This window comes from Macaca mulatta, chromosome 1 (genome assembly GCF_049350105.2).
Source record: "Macaca mulatta isolate MMU2019108-1 chromosome 1, T2T-MMU8v2.0, whole genome shotgun sequence".
Classification (NCBI taxonomy): domain Eukaryota; kingdom Metazoa; phylum Chordata; class Mammalia; order Primates; family Cercopithecidae; genus Macaca; species Macaca mulatta.
In genome coordinates this window covers 149,189,029-149,214,211 of record NC_133406.1, presented here as the reverse complement: position 1 = coordinate 149,214,211, position 25,183 = coordinate 149,189,029, and the positions used below count along the sequence as shown (strand labels likewise).

The following is a 25,183-nucleotide window of genomic DNA, read 5'->3' as shown; positions in this document are numbered from 1 at the left end:
TGTTTGCCAGGATAGTCTCCATCTCCTAACTTCGTGATCCGCACGCCTCGGCCTCCCAAAGTGCTGGGATTACAGGCTTGAGCCACCATGCCCGGCCATATTTTAGTTCTTATGCACTCCTATGGAAAAAAACATCCCTTATCTAAAATTGCATCCTCTCATCCTGCATTATTTTTCTTCATAGCATGAATTGATAACTAACATTATAGTATAAGCTTAGTTCTTTATTATGTTTCTCCCTCTAGAGCAAGCAGGGAATTTTTGCTCACTAATGTGTTCCAATAACCCAGAATAGTGCCTGGCACACAGTAAATGGTCCATAAGAATCTACTGTGGAATAAATGCATTAGCAATAACCAGTTTATAAAAATAATGTTAAATAAAAATAATTTTCTGTTAACTTAGAAACTTAAAATTTGACCAATCTAAAAAATGTGAAATTTTTTTCTAGTTCAGGATTTATGTAAATAAAATCTTGAAGGTTCTAAAAGATGATGAATTTAGCACGTTCAAAATGTAAATAAATCTTTTTTTAAAAAAAAAACACAGGTCCTACAAGGGACCTTGCTACAGTTCAGTATGAGTTTGTGATGTGAGGGGATGCTATTTTAAATTAATTAAAGTTCTAGGTTTAGATTCAGATTTTCTAAGTTCCTATTATTTATTATTTATTAAAGTTTTAGTTTCAGCATGTGGCACAAAATTAGATTGCCAAACAAAATAAACAATATCATCCCAGATAGTTTTAAGTGTCTGCTCTGCTATAATCACTGTTAAAATACTTAAACTATTTTTGAGACTACATAATTTGCAGTGCCGATCTGCACCTTCTCTAGTTATATTAATGTCAACCTCTAATTATATTAATACAACTAGATACAATTAATCTCTAGTTATATTAATGACAATTCACCGTTTTGTCTTCTGTAATCTTTACTTATTGTATAAAATTATTTTATTGTATACAATTATTGCATAAACTTATATAAAATTGCAGGCCTATTACTTATTTCTTACAATTTTTACTCAGAAATATACTCGTTATTTTAAAAGTACAGAAACTCAGATATAAATTATTGATTTGCTAGAAATTTTTGTGAGTTAAGGAAGAAGTCGGGAACATTTAAGGGAATAACCGACCGTCAAATAACTGCGGAGAATTTGACAAAGAAGGAAAAATCAACGGGAACAAATTACTCCAAGGCTCGGCCTGGGAAAGGACCATACAATTGTCGGAGCCCCAGATGTCACCCCCTCTCCCCAGGCACCAACGGGGCTGGAAGGGTCCGGCCGGGAACCGAATCAGCACCTAGAGCAAAATAACAGCTCTGTGGATTTCCTAAGGAGAATATCCTACATCCAAGGCAGAGGCCTTAGGGCCCGGAGAGTGGCGCAAGAACCGGGCACAGGGGCGCGTCACTCCACCCCCAGTTTCCCGCTTCCTACCACCGCTGTGAAACCGGCGGCTCAGACAGGTGGGTACGTCCCCTCAAAGCTCGCTCAGGGGGCGCCACACTCCAGAACACAAGACACAGGAACCGAACACCAATCAGCCGACTCTAGGGGCGGGCCGGACGCACAGTCAGTCCCACCCCGCGGGGAGCTGGGCCCGCCCTGCGCCCGAGCGCACCTCAAGCCTCACCGCTTTCTGACTGGAAACGCGGCTGAGGCGCCTGGCTCGAGCCCGCGGCCTGAAGTCGGCTGGTGACCAACAACTCGCCGCACCCGTCCGCTGCCAAAATGTGGCACATATACACCATGGAATACTATGCAGCCATAAAAAAGGATGAGTTTGAGTCCTTTGTAGGGACTTGGATGCAGCTGGAATCCATCATTCTTAGCAAACTATCACAAGAACAGAAAACCAAACACCGCATGTTCTCACTCATAGGTGGGAACTGAACAATGAGATCACTTGGACTCAGGAAGGGGAACATCACACACCGGGGCCTATCATGGGGAGGGGGGAGGGGGAGGGATTGCACTGGGAGTTATACCTGATGTAAATGACGAGTTGATGGGTGCAGCACAGCAACATGGCACAAGTATACATATGTAACAAACCTGCACGTTATGCACATGTACCCTACAACTTAAAGTATAATAATAATAAATAAATTAAAAAAAAAAAAAAACTCGACCGCTGCCCGGACGGCTGGGCTGGGTCCCCACTTCCCCGCGGGCGTGGGGCCCCGGTCCCCACCTTCCCCGCAGGCGTCCGGGCCCCAGACCTCACCTCCCTGCGGGCAGCTCCAAAGCCAGTCGAGCGCCCATTCATCAGCCCCTGGGAGGACCCCCCAGCCTGGCTAAGCCGAGCTCCAAGCAATGGATCGCCCGAGCCCCCAACCTCTCCCTTCCTGCCTTTTTTTCTCCAAAAGTTTGTAACTGGTTTTGAATCTATCTCTTGCAGGTTACTGTGTCTATTCTCGTTAAATACAGCTCCTAATCCTGGGTTCTAAGGGTCTACTAAGTGGTACCCTTTCCCTAAGGGTACAACAACTACACAAACACACCCCAACCTGCCTTTCTCATAAAAGTTAGCCAGGCCTCAGCTCTGGGACTTCCAGTCTCCTCGTATCTAAAAAGTATTTTACCTATATTATTTATAAAATACCACAATGGCACTCATGAGGTCGGTATTACTGAGGAAGCTGATTCAGAAATAAAGTTAAATTTCAGAAATAAATGTTCTAAAACACAATGATCTTTAAATATGTTTAGTCAACATGAATTTATAAAAACAGGGCAATAATGTGTTCTTCGACTTTAAACATGAACAAACTAGAAGTTATCCTTTTAAGTTTCTTTAGAATTGTCCTCTGAAGATTTGGCAGGGAATGTTTTGTAGATGATAAAATAGCAACGAATCAATGATGCTTTTCTTGCAGAGACATTTATCCTTCCTTTGGAAACCCCCACCTGTGACATCTAGGGCCAACCTACTGCTGTCTGACTGCCCTATTCCTGTTCTCTTTTTTCCTTGCAGCTCTACTGTTAATTAGCTGTATGACCTTGGAAAAGACCCAACCTTTAAGTCTTAATTCTTCATCTTCAATGATACTAATAAGCTCTAACTCCTAGATACTGCTGCAAGGGTAAAATAAAATAATATTTGCAATAGTCCTACCACACAGTAAATGCTCATGAATATTAATTTCTTTCACCTTCGCTGAGATGTAAAATTATTCCAGTAGTTGGATAGGCCAGTTATTCGGATACTGATAAAATATCAAGTCTTTGTCTCTTGGAGAAAATAACATTTTGATTGCATAAACTATTCTTAATAGAAAGGTTGAATTATCATTCCTCTCAAAAATACTGGAGAGGAAAGTTACTTTCCATAGGCTGCACAGAGGAAAATAACAAAACCGTGCATTTGCTATAGTGAACCCCCCAGTGTGTTGAAATTCATATGTTGAATTCTAACCCCCGATGTGATGGTATTTGGAGGTGGGACTTTTGTGAGGTAATTAACTCACAAGGGTAGAGCCTTCATGAGTAGGATTAGTGCCCTTTTAAGAGGCCAGAGAGTTAGCTCGCTCTTTTTCTGCCATGTGAGGATACAGGAGGACGGTATCTGCAAGCCAGGAAGGAGGCCCTCACCAAATATAGGATCTGCCTGCACCGTGATCTCGGACTTCTCAGGCACCAAAATTGTGAAAAATGTTTGTTGTTTAAGCCACCCAGTCTATGGTAATTTGTTATAGCAGCTTGAACTAAGATAGGGTTTGAGTGATAGAATTGTAGAATTCAGTAACAAGCAGGTACAGGGGGAGTCTTACTGTCAAAGCACACAGTAGCAAATGGCCACCATGTTCATAAACAAAAACATTCATTCATTCATTCACTCATTTATTCAAGAATGTGTGGGGAATCTATAGAGCCTTACCTTTCTCTTAAAATAATGTAATAAAAAATGTCAAAGCTTCAGTTTTTAAAAGGAAGACTCAGGACAGTGATAAAGTTACTAAAAATCCCATTTTGTGGGGAGGGATTGCCATGGTTTTTAGTAATGCTGCCATGTTTCTCAAGAAAACATTTTAATCCTAAAGATTTAATTTTACAACCAGTGCAACAACATTATAAGCAATCCTCCAAATTGAATAACATAACTAACATTTGAAATACAGTCTTCCCAATCAACTTCTGGCATGACTGCATAAAGAGCTCTGCTATCTCACTTCTCAGCGAAACTGGTGAAAATTCTAGAAAAATGACTCAGACCCTCTGGAAATGATCCTAAGGGCAAATAGCAAAAGAAGAAACATCTCTTCAAGAAAGAGTTATAAAAATTTGGTAAGAAAGGCAAGGGTCTGTGGTATTTTATCCAAGACTCCCAAGTCCCAGCTTAGCGAGACAGTCTCCATTCTAGACAGCTGCAGCCAAGAATACAGAGCTCTCTCTGAACCCAGCTTCCACTAGAAGGCGCGCTTTCTTCCTTTCTTTCATTGTGGTAAAACCTGAATAATATTTATAATTTTAACCATATATAAGTGTATAATTCAGGGATATTAAATACACTCACAATGTTGTATAACCACCACTCTTATCCATACCCAAAACTTTTTCATTATCCCTACTAAGAAATTTGTGCCCATTCAGGGAGGGGAACATCACACACTGGGGCCTGTTGGGGGCTGGGGGGCTGGGGGAGGGATAGCGTTGGGAGAAATACCTAATGTAAATGACGAGTTGATGGGTGCAGCAAACCAACATGGCACATGTATATCTATGGAACAAACCTGCACGTTGTGCGCATGTACCCCAGACCTTAAAGTATAATTTTAAAAAAAAAGAAAGAAAAAAAGAAATTTCTGCCCATTAAACAGGAACTCCTCCTTTTCCCCTTTCCCTAATTTCTGGTAACCTCTATTCTACTTTCTAATTCTGAGTTTACCTATCCTAAGTACTTCATATAAGTGAAATCATACAATATTTGTTCTTCTGTTTCTGGATCATTCACTTAGCACAGCATTTTCAAGGTTCATCCACGTTGTAACATGGATCAGAATTTTACCCCTTTTTAAGGCTCGATAATATTCCATTGTATGTATATACCACATTTTGTTTATCCATTTGTAATCCTGGGCTAATGGACATCTGAGTTGTTCCCACATTTCCACCTTTTGGCTCTTGTGAATAATACTGCTATGAAGATTCCTGTGTAAATATCTCTGTTTAAGTGCCCGCTTTCAATTCCTTTGGATATGTACCTAGGAGTGGAATTGCTGGGACATATGGTAATGCTGTTACAGCCAATGCCATGAGTTCTAGCTGATAAATCCAATATAACCAAAATTTTCTTTACTTTGTAACATCCACATCTTTTACACTCTGATTAGTCAGTAAGAATTGATATTGAAAAATTAGTCTCAGCCTGGGCAACACAGCGAGACTTCGTCCCTACCAAAATTTTAAAAACTAACCAGGCATGATGGTATGTGCCTATAGTCCTGGCTGCTTGGCAGGCTGAGGCAGGAGAATGGCTTGAACCAAGGAATTCCAGGCTGCAGTGAGCTGTGATCCCACCACTGCACTCCAACTGGGGCAATAGATAGCAAGATCCTGTATCTAAAAAAGCAAGAAAGAAAAAGAAAAATTAGTGTTGACGGCTCTAGAGAAGCAGGAACCAAGAAATGTTGAGGTTTCAAGACTATTTTTCTACAGGTGACAGCCAGAAATGTGTTGTGTTTTTTATCGTCAGATTTGGACAAGAAACAGTGAAGAGATCGTTTGAGAAGAATCTGAGGACTACAAAATTAATTTCTGAGGAAAAAAAAAGAAAAAAGGAAATAAAAGTAGTTTGATATGATGGGATTCTCAGGAGGAAAGAAAAGTTTAGGGAGGTAGGCCCAATTCAGTAGATACTTAAATAACAAAAGGAAGACTGAATTAAACACAAACCAAAAGAAAATCTTCCCTCCCTTCCTTCCTTCCTTCCTTGTTTCCTTCCTTCCTTCCTCCCCCCCTCCCTTCCTTCCTTCCTTCCCTCCTTCCTTCCTTCCTTCCTTCCTCCCTCCCTTCTTTGTTTCCTTCCTTCCTCCCTTCCTTCCTTGTTTCCTCCCTTTCTCTCTCCCTCCCTTCCTTCCTTTCTCTCTTTCTTTTTTCAAGGTCTTGCTCTGTTGCCCAGGCTGGAGGGCAATGGTGTGATGGCTCATTGTAACCTTAACCTCCTGGGCTCAAGCAATCCTCCTGCCTTAGCCTCCCAAGCAGCTGGGACCACAGGTACGTACCACCACACCACACCCTGCTAATTTTTAAAAAATTATTTTTATTTTTTGTAGAGATGAGGTCTTGCTATGTTACCCAGGCTGGTCTCAAACTCGTTGCCTCAAGCAATCCATCCACCTTGGCCTCCCAAAGTGCTCAGATTACAGGTGTGAGCCACCATCCCTCGCCAGAATAATTTTTCTTTAGGAAAGATTTAGTAAGTATCTAGGTAACCGAGAACATAATGACATAAATTGATTAGAAAGCAATTCATTGAGTTCCAAATGGCTAAGAAGAGTGTTTAATGGTCTTGTATAAGATCCTATACTCATATTTCAGGAAATCTGGTTTTTTTTCTTTTCAGGCAAAAATTGACTCCCCTACCAAAATGAATTTAAAATACCTTCTGTTCTCCAAAGTCAAGAATGTTGATCTTAATAGAACTGCCAGACAGGGTGTTCCAATTAGGCCTAGAACCAATGCACCATAGAACCACAGCCAGCTAAGGTGTATTACAAAGAACATAAGCTTTCCATAGAAAACAGTTGAGAAAGGTTCAGCATTCAATGGCTGTTCTTTGTACTTGACTGTATAAATTAGATTCTAAAATGTGTTAACACAAACCCTGAACTAGGAAGCAAACATCCCAGGACACAAAGTTGAGGACAAAGGAAAATATTCTACGCCAGCATAGATTATTTCCTAAGTAAAAATGAATGCCAGTTTCTTCAGGAGGAGTATGTGGGGACTCACAACCAGTGTATGAATGTTCCATAGTTGTATTTAGGTTTGTGAGGCAAACTATACATACTTCACATTGAGTATACTAGGTTTAGTCATTCTTAGCAAATTCTTTTGCCATTGTTATAAAGTCCCTGTATAAATAAGAATTAACATATTCCTTCAGGTGGTTGGTGTCTGGAGTAGACTTTATCTGACTATTATAATTAATAGTCTGGCATCCAGAATCTTATATAAGATTGTATTAATGAAACATGCAACATATTTTATCTTCAAAAAGATTATTTAAAGGAACTTTTAGAAGCCACTGGCAGATATCTTTAAAAGATATTTAAATGTCAGAAGTCATAGTAGAAAACATACTTTTAAAAAAGCATTTTTGTTATATTTTGTTTTGTTTTTTGTCTCAGGCCAAAAAGTAATTGGCAGGATCTTGCAGCCATATGATCAAAGATTCATTATTATTATATATATGTTGTCCAGAAATAAGATAGTTTCTACAGGTGATATAATTTTATAGTTAATCGAGATATTGCAATGATACAAATAACCAGTTAAGATACTGAACAAATTGATGTGTAGACAGAACAAGAAATAAGAAACACTGTGTAGAAGCAGAAATAATGCATTTGTCTGGAATCCTTTCCAGGAAACAGGGAGAGGGAAGAGATGCTATCACAACTGGCAGATGATTATTCATTTGTGATATATGTTGAGTTAGGATGCATGTAAGCATGGGTTATCTCATGTTTAAATTTGTCAAAGCATGGAGAATGCGTAGTACATACAATAGCATATATTTTAGCATCTCAAGTGATCCTTGGAACAAAGTTGAGAGTGCTGTATACATGTCTACCCGAAGTCTGAAGCCACTACAAAGGGAAATAGACACATCAGTTTTTACACAACACTTGCCACCACCGATAATCACTAAAGAAGGAAAAGGGTATACATTTGAACATTTTCTCTAGAACTTCTGGCTGCTCATGGCTTCTACCAGTCCTGAGAACATGAAATAGCTTTCTAGAGGGAGAGGGAGATGTTGAAGTACAAAAGGAATGGAGTAGCTCTTCAGTAGGGAATGAGTGCTAAGGTTAGGCCCCTCTCAGCCCAGTGCCCAGCACCCTAGGGGAGACACATTCACATCCAGGGTGCAACAGATGGAGCAAGACACAGCAAGAGAAACTGCAGGGACCAGGCTGTGAAGGAGAGGCGGCTTAAGCAATACTCACAGACCATTCCCTGGGCCTGGCCCCACTAAGCCTTCCAAAATTGAGAATCCTGCCTTGGGCGAGATCTGCTAGCCTCAGAACAACATGTTGCCAGGGTAGAGGCAGTGAAGCAGGCAGCAGAAATGTCACCATGGCTGCAGGGGCAGCTCTAGAACTAGGAGCTATGAAATCAACCAGGAATGTAAGCCTGGTTTATGAAAAGTACATGCAATTATGATGGTTAATTGAACTGATTGCTAAAACCAGGAAGGTTTAGCAAGCCCCTTCTCCTAGTTGTCAGCTGGGAAACCAGAGGGACTATTGGGTAGGGAGTGTCAAAGAATCTAGGATTCCAACAACTGGGCCATGTTCTCAGAGTAATAATGCTTCATGGTTTTTGGTAGGAAATGAGTTATCTGCATTGTTATTTTGCTTTATCTAACTCAGATTAGTGGCCTATGAAACATCAGTGTCACAAAAAAATTTAGTAGCACTCTACAGTTTAAAAGCATTTGCTCATTTAATGGATGGGGAAATTTTCTGAGAATTCATAAAAATGGTGTGTGCGCATGTCTGAATGAGTGGCTGAGGGTAGGTGCCTTGTATGCATGTGATATGAGGAGGGAAGGACAATGGCACGAAACCAAGCAGATGGAGAACAGACTAGATATATATATTAGATGAATTAGAACATTATCCTTCCACTAGTAAATGGAGTAGTATGGGTTAAAGCAAGTCCCAGTGAAAGCGTTCTGCCCAGAAACACAACTCAAAAGGTGAAGGCTGAGGATTTAAGAAAAGACATGGAGACGGAGTGGGAATTAAAACCTCATAAGTCCAGAAAACAATGAGTAAGATAAGAGAGTGATTAATATAAAAGTAAAATTAAAAGTAAAATGAGTTAATGTATATTGGACATCTTTCAGATACCTGTGAAGTAAAAGAGCTATCAAATTGTAAGGTGTCATTGAACATTAGGAACTTTATCTTTATTCACCTGTTTTATGTGTTTCTTAATTAACAGAAAATATAAAATTTGCTTCCCTAGAAAAAAAATGACAACATTAGCTCTGAAAAGGAGTCCTGCCAATTTCTGCAACCTGTGCTCCGACTGTCTATTCCATCCACACATTAGGAATGAACAAGTAGCTCACTCAAGTAGTAGGAAGCTTCTTTTTCCAGCAGGATGGTTTGTATCACAAGTCATTTGGGGGAAGTTTTGACAAAATAAGTTATTTTGTAGGCTATAAGGTATGATACAGGGGAGTTTAAACATATTTTCTTTTCTGGATAAAAGTACCGTTCACATGATTTAGCTGATATTTTCCCCAAATTGGGAAGTATCCTAGACATGAATATTTGATATCGAATACGGTAATTTTGCCTGAATTTCCCTATATGTGATCTCCAGCTCCTTCTACAAACCACATCATTTCCCTTGAACAGCAGATAACACTGATTTTTGTTGTTACTTAAACATTACAATCAGAAGAAATATATTTTTAAAATATCTGGCTTTGAACAAATTCCCAATTTATTTGTAATATCTACTGCTATCCAGAGTGGACTTAAAGCATAAAGATTTTTCTTTCAACTTCACTCCCAAGTGACATCTTTCCCAACATATTCATATATACAAGTCACATTAAAATATATATAGCAAAGCATCCTCTAAGCAGCTCCAAATTTTTTAATATTTTATTTCGCCCAACCTAACATCTGAGCTGCCACATGTTGTGAATTTTTTGAACTCACGGAGATTTTGTAGCAAGTCACAAACCTGCATGGTCTGAAAGCACATGACTGCATCACTCCTCAGCCTTTTGGCTAAGATCAAGTGCAGTATTTGTTTTTATCAGTTTAAAGCACATAACTGGAAAATCTCCAACATTAGAAATTAGGTGCTAATGATACATATACAAATAGAAAAATGGATACAAATTAAATACAAAGCTAAATGATTGTTTTCAAATCATACCAAAAAACTTTTTTAAAATTTTCTATTATTACCCTAGCATCTAAACCAAAAAATATTTTTAGGCCTCAGTAACCTGTGAGCAGAATGTCTCAGTTGATTTATATTTCCTAATTGAGAAAGTTTCTCAGAAGTTTCTTACCTATACTTTCATTTCTGGATACTAAAAATGAATAAAATCTTAGGTAAAATAAATAATTCCAACTCCCTCATGATGCTGAGAAATATACAGTTATTGCTTTGCTTATGATAAAACAAACAAACAAACAAAAACGACTGTCATTGGCGGAGCCAGCAAACCCAAATTTCTATATACCCAATCTCCTACTCTTTCCACAAGCCACACTATTCCCATTGAACAAGACTTAGCAGATAACAATTAGAGTTTTGCATTTGGTTTACAAGGAATATTGACAACAAAGTGTTTTCAAAGGTGGGAAAACAGGAAAGTTAAAAAGCCTAGGACTGAAACAATACCTTAAAAAAAAAAAAGAAAAGAAAAACAAACGGGGGAATTGAGGAAGGGTAGTATGTAATATAGATAAGAAAAGGCTAAAAAAATTGGCTCTTTTCAAATATTTAAGGGACTCTTGTAGTGGAATAAATATTCTTTGTTTATGCTTTTATAGGCGTGGTTTCAGAAGGCTGAACCAGTACCATTGAATTAGGGTTGTTATTGGGTAAGAAATACATTTCAACTATGAAGAATTATACGAAGAAGGTTTTCCTGTTTTTTTCTTCTAAAATTTATTGATGAATAATTTAGGTACAATAAACTGCATCTATTTAAATGGCACAATTTAACCAATTACAATAGTTATATATATCTGTGATATCACCACCTTAAAAAAAAAAAAAAAAAGAACATTTCTAGGAACCCCCCACCTGCCAAATTCTTCATTTCCTTTACAGTCCATTGTTCCACCTGCCCTTGGCTGCAGGCAAACACTGATCTGCTTTTTATCACTATATAGTAGTTGTATTTTATATAAACAGAATCATATAGCATGTATTCTTTTGTGTCTGGTTTCTTTCATTTAGTCTAATGATTTTCAGATTTATCCCTATTGTTTTGTGTATGAGTAATTCATTCCTTTTGCTGAATATTATTCAATATAGTTTAGTATTATTGGGGAATACTATTCCATATATGAATATCAAACACCTTTTAATCCATTCACTGGCTGATGGGCATTCAGGTTGTTTTCAGTTTGGAGTTATAGTGAATAACATTGCTATGAACATTTGTGTAAAAGTTTTTATATAGTCATATGTTTCCATTTATTTTGGGCATATACCTAGGAGTAGAATAACTAGATTACATGATAGGCATATGTTTACCTTATAAAGTTCCATATTGTTTTTCAAAGTAATTATACCATTTTACATTCCTGCTAGCTGTGTTTGAGTTCTAGTTAATTCTGCTTTGCTAACACTTGCTCTGTCAGTCTTTTCCATTTCACCCTTTCTAATGGTTGTAATGGTATCTAATGACTCATAAAGTTGAGCATCTTTTCATGTACTCAATATCTTTTATAAAATGTTATTGAGGTGTCTTCTTATTGTTGAGTTGAGGTCTTCATCTATCCTAAATACCAGTCAGTCCTTTGTCAAACACATGACAGAGTAATTTCTCCCATACTGTGGCCTGTCTTTTCATTTTCTTAATAGTGTCTTTCAAAGAGAAAATATTTCATATTGATGAAATCTAATTCATAAATTTTTTCTTTCATGATTCATGCTTTTTGTGTCTTATTCTAAGAAATGATTGCCTATCTCAAGTTGATGAAGATTCGCACCTATTTTATTTTCCAGTAGTTTTGCAGTTTTAGCTTATCTTTAGGTCTGTCATACATTTCAGTTAATTTTCCATGTTATGTGAGGTAAGAGTAGATGTTCTTTTTTTCTTTTTGTTCCCATATGGACATCTAAATTTTCCAGCAGTTTGTTGATTTCATTTTCCCATTGAATTGTTTTGGCAACTTCGTTGAAAAATCAATCAGCCATATATCTGTGGTTCTATTTCTGGACTATAATTCCATTAATGTAAATACCTATATTTTATCTTATTTTCATTTTTATACTTAAAGTGTATCTTCATATTTAGAGTACTTCCTTGTAGTCAGCAGGTGGTCACGTCTGCTTTTTAATCTATTCTGATAATCTTTGTTTCTTCATTGGAGTGTTTAGTCAATTTATATTTAATGTAATTATTGATAGGGTTGGGTTCAGTCTACTATTTTATTAATTTTCTACTCATTTCAGTTTTCGTTTCTTAATTCTCCCTTTCCTGCCTTCTTTCAGATTATTAAATATTTCTTCTATTTTTATTTGAATTTATCTTTTTTTTTTTTTTTTTTTTTTGAGATGGAGTTTTGCTCTGTCACCCAGGCTGGAGCGCACTGGTGTAATCTCGGCTCACTGCAACCTCCACCTCCTGGGTTCAAGAAATTCTCTGCCTCAGCCTCCTGAGTAGCTGGGATTACAAGCACCTGCCATCACAACCAGCTAATTTTTTTTTTTTTCTATACTTTAAGTTGTAGGGTACATGTGCATAACGTGCAGGTTTGTTACATAGTATACTTGTGCCATGTTGTTGTGCTGCACCCATCAACTCGTCAGCACCCATCAACTCGTCCTTTACATCAGGTATAACTCCCAATGCAATCCCTCCCCTCTCCCCACTCCCCAAAATAGGCCACGGTGTGTGATGTTCCCCTTCCCGAGTCCAAGTGATCTCATTGTTCAGTTCCCACCTATGAGTGAGAACATGCGGTGTTTGGTTTTCTGTTCTTGCAATAGTTTGCTGAGAATGATGGTTTCCAGCTGCATCCATGTCCCTACAAAGGACACAAACTCATCCTTTTTTATGGCTGCATAGTATTCCATGATAACCAGCTAATTTTTGTATTTTTAGTAGAAACAGGGTTTCACCATCTTGCCCAGGCTGGTCTTGAACTCCTGACCTTGTGATCCACCCGCCTCGGCCTCCCAAAGTGCTGGGATTCCAGGGGTGAGCCACCGCGCCTGGCCTCTCTTCGCTTTTTAATCATACATTTTCACAGCTTTTTAAGAAGTTGCTTTAGGTATTGCAATATATATTCTTAAACTTTTCAGTCTGCTTAGAGTTATTACAGTATTTTTTGTAGCAATCTAGGTCTATTTACCCCCATTCTTGCAATAATTTATGTTATAGTTGTTCTATACATTACTTCTACATTATATTTTAAACCCCTCAAGGCAATGTTCTAATTTTTGCTTCTCAAAATTATATACATTTTAAAGAAATTAATAGAAAAAATTGTTTTCCACAGTTACCCATATATTTAGCATTTCTCATACTTCTCATTTCTTCCTCCACACCAGAAGCAATAAATTGGCATGTACAATATTTATGTACAATAAACTGCACCTATTTAAAAATACAATTTAATGAATTGTGATAGTTGTATATATCAGTGAAATCACTACCTTAGTAAAAAATACAGAACAGGACTTATTTTAAGTCTTGTATATTACTAAAATATTAGGCCCAGATATGTGATTTCCTTGAATACACCAAGACTTGTATAAAACGTTCTTTCTAGCTTTATCCAAAACCAGAAAGTAAGATTATCTTTCAGTATCTTACTCTATGTACTCTAAATCACAAAATCTCATATTCTGTAACTAACAAGGCTACACTTTCAGTGTGTTAATATGAACTTTCAAACAAATTTTTAGGATTATTGCTTTATAAACTTACCACAGAAAGGAACTTCTGCCTTCATTTCTTTATAGTAGCTATATCGCTCCCAACTTGCAATGTGTTTGCTTATTTATCATTAATAATTTGACTTAGAAAAGGAGGAAACAGAAAATCTTAAAGATATAGACTTAGAAATCTTGGTCATTTAAAGATAATTCAAAATTGGGGATAAAAATTCTCTGCAACCGTAATGTACAATGGTAGTTTCAAAAATCATAATTTTCAGGATTTGAGAATATTTTACAATAAATGGTGTACACAACTGTAGTATGAACAAAGTTCAACTATATATTGCTTTAATAGGTGTAAAATCATTTGAGTGATTCTGTTTAACTTTCTCTATTCTTCCTGGATAGATACTGCCAAATATTCACCAACATCCATTTTTCTCATCTTTCATATAAATGAATTTATAACTGGGCTTATCTCACTAAGGACAGCGTTTGTAACCCCAACTTGCAGTTCACTGGAATAACACAACTGAGTTCCTGCCAATAAAATGTGATGAAAGTGAAGTGTGTCACTTGTGATTCAGACATTCAGATACATTCTCTTTTCCACCAGTGAGAACTCACAGTGACCCAGTTTTAACCATGCATATGGCAGCAGTGCCCCAGGGATGACAGTACAACACGATGGATGAAACATGGGTCCTTAAATTAACACCATCAGAAGGGCTGTCTGCCAGCCTGGGACAATCACAGCAGACTATTATATGGGTGGAACAAACCTTTACTTCTGATATGGTTTGGCTGTGTTCTCACCCAAAATCTCATCTTGAATTATAATCCCCAAAACCCCCACTTGTCAAGGGCAGGATTAGGTGGAGGTAATTGGATCATCATGCAGTTTCCCTCATGCTGTTCTTATGGCAGTGAGTGAGTCTCAAACAATCCGATCATTTTATAAAAGTCTGGCATTTCCCCTGCTTGCGTTCGCTCCATCCTGGCACCCTGTGAAGAAGGTGCCTGTTTCTCCTTTGCCTTCCGCTATGATTGTTAAGTTTCCTGAATCCTCCTCAGCCATGTGGAACTGAGTCAATTAAGCCTCTCTCCTTTATAAATTACCCAGCCTCGGGTATTTCTTTATAGCAGTGTGAGAGTGGACTAACACCTTCTTTAAAAAACTGAATTTATGTATGTGTCTTTGTTTCAGCAGGCGAGCCTTATCCTAACACACCTTGGGTTCGGTCTCAGTACTTCTAGGTGGTAATAAGGACAGAGAGAATAGTCAAGCAGCAGATTCTACAATTCCGTGTGCTTTCACATGGAACACCAGAAGAATATGCACCTGTCATTCCAAGTGTGAGATTCCTTCCAGGCAGCTATGTGAGTTGATTAGGCAGAGAGACAATGTAGATACAAGTTATTGTCTACACCAACTTTAACCAAGGTTGACAGAAGAAATAACAGATATGCTTAATTCCCAGTAGCTCTCTTACATGAGAAGACCAAAATCAACTGTCTTAAAATAATTCACATTCTTCACCTCCTAACCTTATTTTCTGGGACACAAACCCTACGCACTTGTCCCCAGTCTTCTCCCAAAGTGAAGCTAAGTGGTCAGGAACACCATTTTAAACAACTCTAGGAGGTGGCGTTCACATGAGTCTAATTGCTGTTTTTTCTGTATGATAATATTATTACCATTAAGGACCGCTTCCATTGTCAGGGATGTTGGGAAGTGACTAAAAGCCTGAGGATTTCCTCTGAGAATTTAACTCTTTTTGGTGAAATATGTACTATATTCTTGACTTCCTTACTCTTGAGGGCAAAAGAATGCAAAATATTTTATAGTCCTGCCTGCCTTGTCTCTCTATTTTGTTTACCTCTCCTTAAAGTCTCACTGACCTGTACAGTATCTCATGAATTCACTAACTTCCCAACAGTCTGCTTCAGATATTAATCTTCATATATTTCTTCCTCTAATACAAAAGAAGTTCCATCTCAATTTTTCTTTTAATTAATATCTGCCTCACAAAACCTCTTTCTCTCAAATGGTGAAAGGCTGTTCCTTTTCCGACTTCTTTTTTAAATCTCTGAATGCAGCAGGATTCCTGACTAAGATGGCATTTTGTAACTCTTTCTGTTAGAATGCCCATTCCCTGGCAGCTCTTTGCTGAGCATTTCTCTAGTGACCTCATGGTCTGTCTTGGGTTCCAGATATGTCAGAGATATCAGGAGCCTCACTAAATGTGTTTGTTCTTCCTCTGCACAGGATTTACCACATTTCCCAGTCCCACTGTCTTTTACAGGATCAAGAGACTAATTCTTACTGTGTGATTAGAAGCGATGTGTCATCCTGGGGCCAAGGCAGTTAACAAATAGTATGTCTTTTCCACTTTCTATTTGCTCCTTGGCTGTCCAGATAGAGAGGATCCAGGAGGAACTCGAGATCCTAGAAGAAAGCAGAGTCATGAGACAGAAAGAGCCCGAGTCCCTGAACCTTCAAATGGAAAGCCACCTATCAAACATCTCATTAGACTGTTAAGTGCAACAAATAAACTATTGTTGTTTTAAGCCATTGAGATTTGGGAGCAGGGTGGTGAAGGGGAGGGGAGAACATTGTCACCACATTGTAGCTTCACCTACCCTAATACGCTATGTAATTTTTCTTCAGTTATACCTGACTATCCTCTCACTGGGATGTTAGAAGTAATCATATGAACTTAATTAAATCACACAAAAGATAAATTTTAAACACTTTTTCTGAAATGTTTAACTCTAATAATTTCTGCTACTAATTTTTCTTAATAAGTTGTTATTCAGGTTATAGGCACCAATGCCTTCTCACTAAGTAGAGAGATTTAGAGATTTGGATGGTCTCAATTCTTAAGCAAATGCTTTGAGTTATAATGCACCTACATACAGAAAAGTACAAAAATCCTAAGTATATAGCTTCATGATTTTTCACAAAGTGAACACTCTTGTATTCCCATCCCATCCCATGATCAAGAAATAAATTAATCTCCCTGCAAATACAACTTCCATAGATTAATATTGCCTGTACTTGAACTTTATATAAATGGAATCATATGTACTCTTATGTTACAGCTTTCCTTTGCTCAATAATACCTTCATGCTTATGACTGTTTCATGTAGTAGATTTGTTGACTTTCATTGCTGTCTAGTGTTCCAATTTAAGAATAAACCAAATTTGTTTAAGCATTCTTTTGCTGATGGATATTTTGGTCGTTCCTGTTTGGGAGCTATTACAAATAATGTTGCTGTGAGCATTCATACACGTTTCTTAGTGCACTTATGAATGTATCTCTGTTTGGTTTATACTGGGAGCAGAATCTCTGGGTCATGCAACATGCACATGTTCAGTTTTAGCAGGTACTGCCAAGCTATTTTTCAAAATGGTTGTACCAGTTTATACTTTCACTAATTGCTCCACACCCTAGCTAATTCCTCTTTTTTGTTTTTTGAGACAGTCTCATTCTGTCACCCAGGCTGGAGTGCACTGGCACAATCTTGGCTCTCCACCTCCCAGGTTCAAGCTCTCCTCCTGCCTCAACCTCCAGAGTAACTGGCACTACAGGCACACACCACCACGCCCAGCTAATTTTTGTATATTTGGTAGAGGTAGGGTTTCGCCACGTTGCTCAGAATGGTCTCAACTCCTCTGCTCAGGTGATCCACCCGCCTCGGCCTCCCAAAGTGCTGGTATTACAGATGTGAGTCACCACACCCTGCCTAATTCTTGGTAGTGTTAACTTTTTAAATGTCAACCATTCTGAGAAGTGTGAGGTAGTATCCCCTTGTGGTTTTAATTTCTATTTCCTCCCCACCTTTTTTTTTTTCCCAGAGTCTCGCTCTGTCACCCACCCTGGAGAGCAATGGTGTGATCTCAGCTCACTGCAACATCTGCTTCCTGGGTTCAAGTGATTCTCCCACCTTAGCCTCCCAAGTAGCTGGGATTACAGGCACATGTCACCACACCTGGCTAATTTTTTTGTATTTTTAGTAGAGATAGGGTTTCACCATGTTGGCCAAGCTGGTCTCGAACTCCTGACTTCAGATGATCCACCCGCCTTGGCCTCCCAAAGTGTTGGGATTACAGGCGTGAGCCACTGTGCCCGACCTAATTTATATTTCTCTTATTGCCAAGGAGCCTGGACACTTTTTCACATTTTATTGTCCATTTATGTAACTTTTGAGGGGCATGTATGAAATGCCTGTCCCAATTTTTACCTCCTCTTAATATGGTCCTTTGATCAATGGAAGTTCTTAATTTTAGCGATGCTCAATTCATCAATATTTTCCTTTTTGATTAGCTCCTGGTTTAAGAAATCTTGGCCTATCCCAGGTCACAAAGCTATATGTTATCTTCTAGAAGTGTTACTGCTTTCATTTGCACAAATATTGATTTTGTGTATTAATTTTCCATATGAATATCCAATTAATCTGGCACTATTTATTGAAAAGACCACCTTTTCCCTCACAAAACTACAGTGGCACCTTTGTCATATGCCAAAGGCGAGTTTGTTTTTGAGCTCTGTAGTATTTCATTGTCTGTTTTTCTATCCTTATGCCAATACCACATTGTCTAAATTACCACTTTAAAATAAGTCTTGGTATTCGGTGATAGAGGTTTTCTAACCTTATTCTTTAAGACTTCCTTTTTATATGAGTTTCCATATAAATTTGAGAATTGGTTTGTCAAATTCCACAAAAAGTCCCGCTGGGATTTTTATTGGCATTGCATTGAGTCAACAGATTGATTTGAGGAGAACTGAAATCTTCCAATATTGTTATTATGAGCTGATTTCCTGTTTAGTAATTTTTAAAATTCTGTCTTGTTTCATAAACTGGGATATAAAGCTCAATGTTTATTCCTTTTATTTAATGCTGTATTCTGGAACTGAAGAATACTTGGCACATTGTGGGTTCTCAGTAAATATTTTTTGAAGCAGCAAATTAATATTCTACTGGGGTACCTATTTTGTCCTCCTCACCCCCTTTTCTTGACCAGTCCAGCTAATTCTTCAGATCTGAAATCATATGCTGTTTCCTCAGGGGATGGTCCTGACCTGATCTCCCAGACAGAGTCAGGCTCCCCTGTTGTCTGTCCCTGTTTTGACATCCTCCATTGTTACATTCATACTGTTGCATAATAAAACATTATACAATAATTATATAATTATCTAATATCAGTCTTCCATCTGCAATGTAAGCTCCCTGAGAATGGGGACCAAGTCTGTCTTAATTTCTTACTCACTTCTGCACTCCTAGTATGTAGCTTATTACTGTGCACAAGGCAGGTGTTAACAAATATTATTAAATTACTTTCTAAAAGAGGCCTAGACCCCCTCTGCTGTTTCTTAAAAATATGTTATTATATTGCCAACATTTTGCTACCCTAACATCAAAAATCTCTGTAGATGTTTTCGGCTGCTTTTATCCTCTGGCTTATTTAATGGATATTTTCTATCAGATTTTCTAGGGTGGGAAAGGGGGTTCTTCATGTCCCCCACCACCAGCCCAGATTGGCTGAATCGGCAGACTCAGTTCTAAGCCGAAGTCCTAAATTACAGCTGGAGAAGCTACACTGCTAACAAACTCTGCAGATAACTGCTGCACTGGCGAGTTTGGCACCCATTCTTTGGTAACGCTGCTCTGGGTCCAGATTCTCTCATCATTTCAGCCCATGCTGCGTTCTGCTTTTGCTCTCAAGGCTGCAATTTTTTCTTTGGCCACCTGCCCTTTAAGGACAGCTGGAAGGCCACCCCAGCTGCCTAGTTAAGAAGCTCATTAATCTCATCTTTATCTTCCTGGTCATGCTGACGAACCCAGCTTTATGGGCCACACACATTGTCACAGCTCTCTGATCCAACTTCATAGACAGTGCAACGGAAATAGCCCAAGATTTGAAATAAAGAAACCAGAATGCATCTGCACACAATTGTTTGCTATCTGTGTGACCTTGAAAATATTACTTAACTTTTCATTGCTTCAGGTATAATAATATCTGTCCTCCTTACCTCAGAGACGTGAGGATCAAATGACATGATGTATTATGCCAGAAATTTATAAACTGTAAGTGGATATATACATATTAATTATAAATAATAACCTCAGCCATCTTGCTCTTTGCATGACAGAGGGAACTATTTACACACTGACGTCTTTAACAAGAAAAGACAGTCTTCCTAGCACTGTCTTGTTCCTTCTTTTTTAAAAAAATTATTTATTATACTTCAAGTTCTGGGATACATGTGCAGAACGTGCAGGTTTGTTACATAGGTATATAGGTACCATGGTGGTTTGCTGTACCCATCAACCTGTCATCGAGGTTTTTAGCCCCACATGCATTAGATATTTGTCCTAATGCTCTCCCTCCCCTTGCTCCTCACCCCCCGACAGGCCCTGGTGTGTGATGTTCCACTCCCTGTGTCCATGTGTTCTCATTGTTCAACTCCCACTTGTGAGTGAGAATATATGGTGTTTGGTTTTCTGTTCCTGTGTTGGTTTGCTGAGAATGATGGTTTCCAGCTTCACCCGTGTCCCTGCAAAGGACACAAATTCATTCTTTTTTTATGGCTGCATAGTATTCCATGGTGTATATGTGCCACATTTTCTTTACCCAGTCTAACATTGATGGGCATTTGGGTTGGTTCCAAGTCTTTGCTATTGTGAATAGTGCCTCAATAAACATATGTGTACATGTGTCTGTATAGTAGCATGATTTATAATCCTTTGGGTATATAACCAGTAATGGAATTGCTGGGTCAAATGGTATTTCTGGTTCTAGATCCTTGAGGAATCGCCACACTGTCTTCCAGAATGGTTGAGCTAATTTACACTCCCACCAACGGTGTAAAAGCGTTTCTATTTCTCCACATCGTCTCCAGCCTCTGTTGTTTCCTGACTTTTTAACTATCGCCATTCTAACTGGCTTGAGATGGTATCTAATTGTAGTTTTAATTTGCATTTCTCTAACGATCAGTGATGATGAGCTCTTTTTCATACGTTAGTTGTCCACATAAATGTCTTCTTTTGAGAAACATCTGTTCATATCTTTCACCCACTTTTTTGTGGGGTTTTTTTCCTTGCAAATTTGTTTAAGTTCCTTGTAGATTTTAGATATTAGACTTTTGTCAGATGGATAGATTGCAAAAATTTTCTCTCATTCTGCAGGTTGCCTGTTCACTCTGATGATAGTTTCTTTTGTTGTGCAGAAACTCTTTAATTAGATTCCATTTGTCAATTTTGGCTTTTGTTGCCATTGCTTTTGGTATTTTAGTCACAATGTTTATGTTCTGAATGGTATTATCTAGGTTTTCTTCTAGGGTTTTTACGGTTTTAGGTTGTACGTTTAAGTCTTTAATACATCTTGAGTTAATTTTTATATAAGGTGTAAGGAAGGAGTACCATCTCAGTTTTGTGCATATGGCTAGCCTGTTTTCCCAGCACCATTTATTAAATAGAGAATCTATTCCCCATTGCTTGTTTTTGTCAGGTTTGTCAAAGATCAGATGGTTGTAGATGTGTGGTGTTATTTCTGAGGACTCTGTTCTGTTCTATTGGTCCATATATCTCTTTTGGTACCAGTAACATGCTGTTTTGGTCACTGTAACCTTGTAGTATAGTTTGAAGTGAATTAGCATGATGCCTCCAGATTTGTTCTTTTTGCTCAGGATTGTCTTGACTATGCACGCTCTTTTTTGGTTCCATACGAAATTTAAAGTAGTTTTTTGTAATTCTGTGAAGAAAGTCAATGGTAGCTTGATGAGAAAAGGATTGAATCTATAAATTACTTTGGGCAGTATGGCCATTTTCACAATATTGATTCTTCCTATCCATGAGCATGGAAAGTTTTTCTATTTGTTTGTGTCCTCTCTTATTTCCTTGAGCAGTGGTTTGTAGTTCTCCTTGAAGAGGTCCTTCACATTCCTTGTAAGTTGTATTCCTAGGTATTTTATTTTCTTTGTAGCAATTGCAAATGGGAATTTACTCATGATTTGGCTCTCTGTTTGTCTGTTATTGGTGTATAGGAATGCTTGTGATTTTTGCACATTGATTTTGTTTCCTGATACTTTGCTGAAGTTGCTTATCACCTTAAGGAGTTTGGGGGCTGAAATGATGGGGTTTTCTAAACATATAATCATGTCATCTGCAAACGGAGACAATTTGACTTCCTCTCTTCCTATTTGAATACCCTTTATTTCTTTTGCTTGCTTGTTTGCCCTGGCCAGAATTTCCAATACTACATTGAGTTGGAGTGTTGAGAGAGGGCATCCTTGTCATGTGCCAGTTTTCAAAGGGAATGCTTCCAGCTTTTGCCCATTCAGTATAATATTGGATGTGGGTTTGTCATAAATAACTCTTATTATTTTGAGATATGTCCCATCAATACATAGTTTACTGAGTGTTTTTAGCATGAAGAGGTATTGAATTTTGTCGAAGGCTTTTTCTGCATCTGTCGAGATAATCACGTGTTTTTTGCCATTGGTTCTTTTTCTGTGATGAATTACATTTATTGATTTGGGTATTTTGAACCAGCATCCCATGGCAGCATCCCAGGGATCAAGCTGCCTTGATCATGGTGGATAAGCTTTTTGATGTGCTACTGGATTTGGTTTGCCAGTATTTTACTGAGGATTTTCACATCAATGTTCGTTAGGGATACTGGCCTAAAATTCTTTTTTTTTGTTGTATCTCTGCCAGGCTTTGGTATCAGGATGATGCTGGCCTCATAAAATGAGTTAGGGAGGATTCCCTCTTTTTCTATGGAATGGAATAGTTTCAGAAGGAATGGTACCAGCTCCTCTTTGTACTTCTGGTAGAATTTGGCTGTGAATCTGTCTGGTCCTGGAATTTTTTTTCTTGGTGGGCTATTAATTAGCACCTCAATTTCAGAACCTTTTATTGATCTACTCTGGGATTTGAGTTCTTCCTGTTTAGTCTTGGGACGGTGTATGTATCCAGGAATTTATCCATTTCTTCTAGATTTTCTAGTTTATTTGCATAGAGATGTTTATAGTATTCTCTGATGGTAGTTAGTATTTCTGTGGAATCGGAGATGATATCCCCTTTTTCATTTTTTATTGCATCTATTTGATTCTTCTCTCTTTTCTTCTTTATGAGTCTTGCTACCAGTCTATCTCTTTTGTTGATCTTTTCAAAAAACCAGTTCCTGGATTCATTGATCTTTTGAAGGGGTTTTTATGTCTCTATCTCCTTCAGTTCTGCTCTGATCTTAGTTATTTCTTGTCTTCTGCTAGCTTTTGAATTTGTTTGCTCTTGCTTCTCTAGTTCTTTTAATTGTGATGTTAGGGTGTCGATTTTAGATCTTTCCTGCTTTCTCTTGTGGGCATTTAGTGCTATAAATTTCCCTCTACATACTGCTTAAAATGTGTCCCAGAGATTCCGGTACATTGTGTCTTTGTTCTCATTGGTTCCAAAGAACATCTTTATTTCTGCCTTCATTTTGCTATTCACCCAGTAGTCATTCCAGAGCAGGTTGTTCAGTTTCCATGTAGTTGTGCAGTTTTGAGTGACTTTCTTAATCCTGAGTTCTAGTTTGATTGCACTGTGGTCTGAGACACAGTTTGTTGTGATTTCTATTCTTTTACATTTGCTGAAGAGTGTTTTACTTCCAATTATGTCATCAATTTTAGAAGTGTGATGTGGTGCTGAGAGGAATGTATATTCTGTTGATTTGGGGTGGAGAATTCTGTAGATGTCTATTAGGTCTGCTTGGTCCACAGCTGAGTTCAAGTCCTGGATATCTTTGTTAAGCTTCTGTCTCGTTGATCTGTCTATTGACATTGGGATGTTAAAGTCTCCCATTATTATTGTGTGGGGGTCTAAGTCTCTTTGTAGGTCTCTAAGAATTTGCCTTATGAATCTGGGTGCTCCTGTATTGGGTGCATATATATTTAGGATAGTTAGCTCTTCTTGTTGAATTGATCCCTTTACCATTATGTAATGGCCTTCTTTGTCTCTTTTGATCTTTGTTGGCTTAAAGTCTATTTCATCAGAGACCAGGATTGCAACCCCTGCTTTTTTTTTGCTTTCCATTTGCTTGGTAGATCTTCCTCCATCCCTTTATTTTGAGCCTATGTGTGTCTTCACACATGAGATGAGTCTCCTGAATACAGCACACTGATGGGTCTTCACTCTTTATCCAATTTGCCAGTCTGTGTCTTTTAATTGGGGCATTTACCCATTTACATTTAAGGTTAATATTGTTATGTGTGAATTTGATGGGTTTTGAATTTGGTGTGTTTTGATCTTCTTCCCCTTCTTGGTACTTGTCAGTTTCTGCAATAAATTCAGACATGGACAGATGCATTAAGCTGATTCCCCTACACACATAACAATCCACTGTCTAATCCTCACACAGGGACCTCAGGCTCCTCTGCATAAGAATAGGACACTGTGAGAGATACATTTCAGGAGGCCTGAAGGCTGGTCATGATAGAGATTCCTTGGTTTTTGTCCCAGATACTAAGGTAAAATGTCCCTATTCTGGTAGATCGTTATCCCAATATCATTTGTTCCAAGTTTGTGCAAACGGTTATGCCATATTTTTCCAATCAATTTAAAGCAAATGCCCTCAATGGTTTCTAGGAGAAAAATTGCAATCTTCAGCCCTTTCTCATCAAATACTCAGATTGTTCATGGTTGTGAGGATTTTTGACACTGAAATTAGAGTGAAAAAGGAAATCTACAAACCCTTGAGTCAAAATCATAGTTCTCTGAATTTGTGCATCTGCCCAAGTCCAATGTCTTGAGAGTAGAATCAGAGTGCCATGGGCATGGCCTGAGACTAGGAAGATAGCTATGCTCACTGACCCATCCCATGTCTGGGCTTCCACGTAGAACTAGAGTTTCATTGAACCTACATGTACCTATAGGTCCTCACTGTAGCAATGACATCTCTCAGCTCAGTAATGGCCACTTGGAGCAGGAATATGATCTCTATAAGGAAGACTCAGTGGATCCTTATCACCTTCATAGAAAGGTACTCACCGTCCACATCAAGAGAAAAGCCAATGTGTCATTCCTCCAATGAGTAAAAGGAATTTCCGTAGGACTGGCATGAATCTGGCAGTTCAAGATAACTGGAAGGAGTCAAATAATAACTATTCAGTGAGTCCTGCAAGACTTCAGGCTCTACTACCTCCAGCAGTTCCCTGCTGAGCCTGGAAAAGTAGAAAAAGTAAAGAATAAGCCAGGGAAAATCAGACACAACAGAGCCCCAACTAGATTTCATGGGTAGGATAAGGAAGTGGTTAAAAAAGAAAAAGGATAGATCCATTAATGAGGTAACAAATTATTGCCTTCA

At 38.2% G+C, this 25,183-nt stretch overlaps 2 pseudogenes; one reads left to right on the top strand and one right to left on the bottom strand.

Moving 5' to 3' along the window:
- Positions 1-1,582: 1,582 nt before the first annotated feature.
- LOC698271 (NBPF family member NBPF3-like) overlaps positions 1,583-25,183 on the bottom strand; it is a 39,883-nt pseudogene continuing 16,282 nt past the window's right edge.
- Positions 9,970-10,081, top strand: LOC114674720 (U2 spliceosomal RNA; annotated as a pseudogene).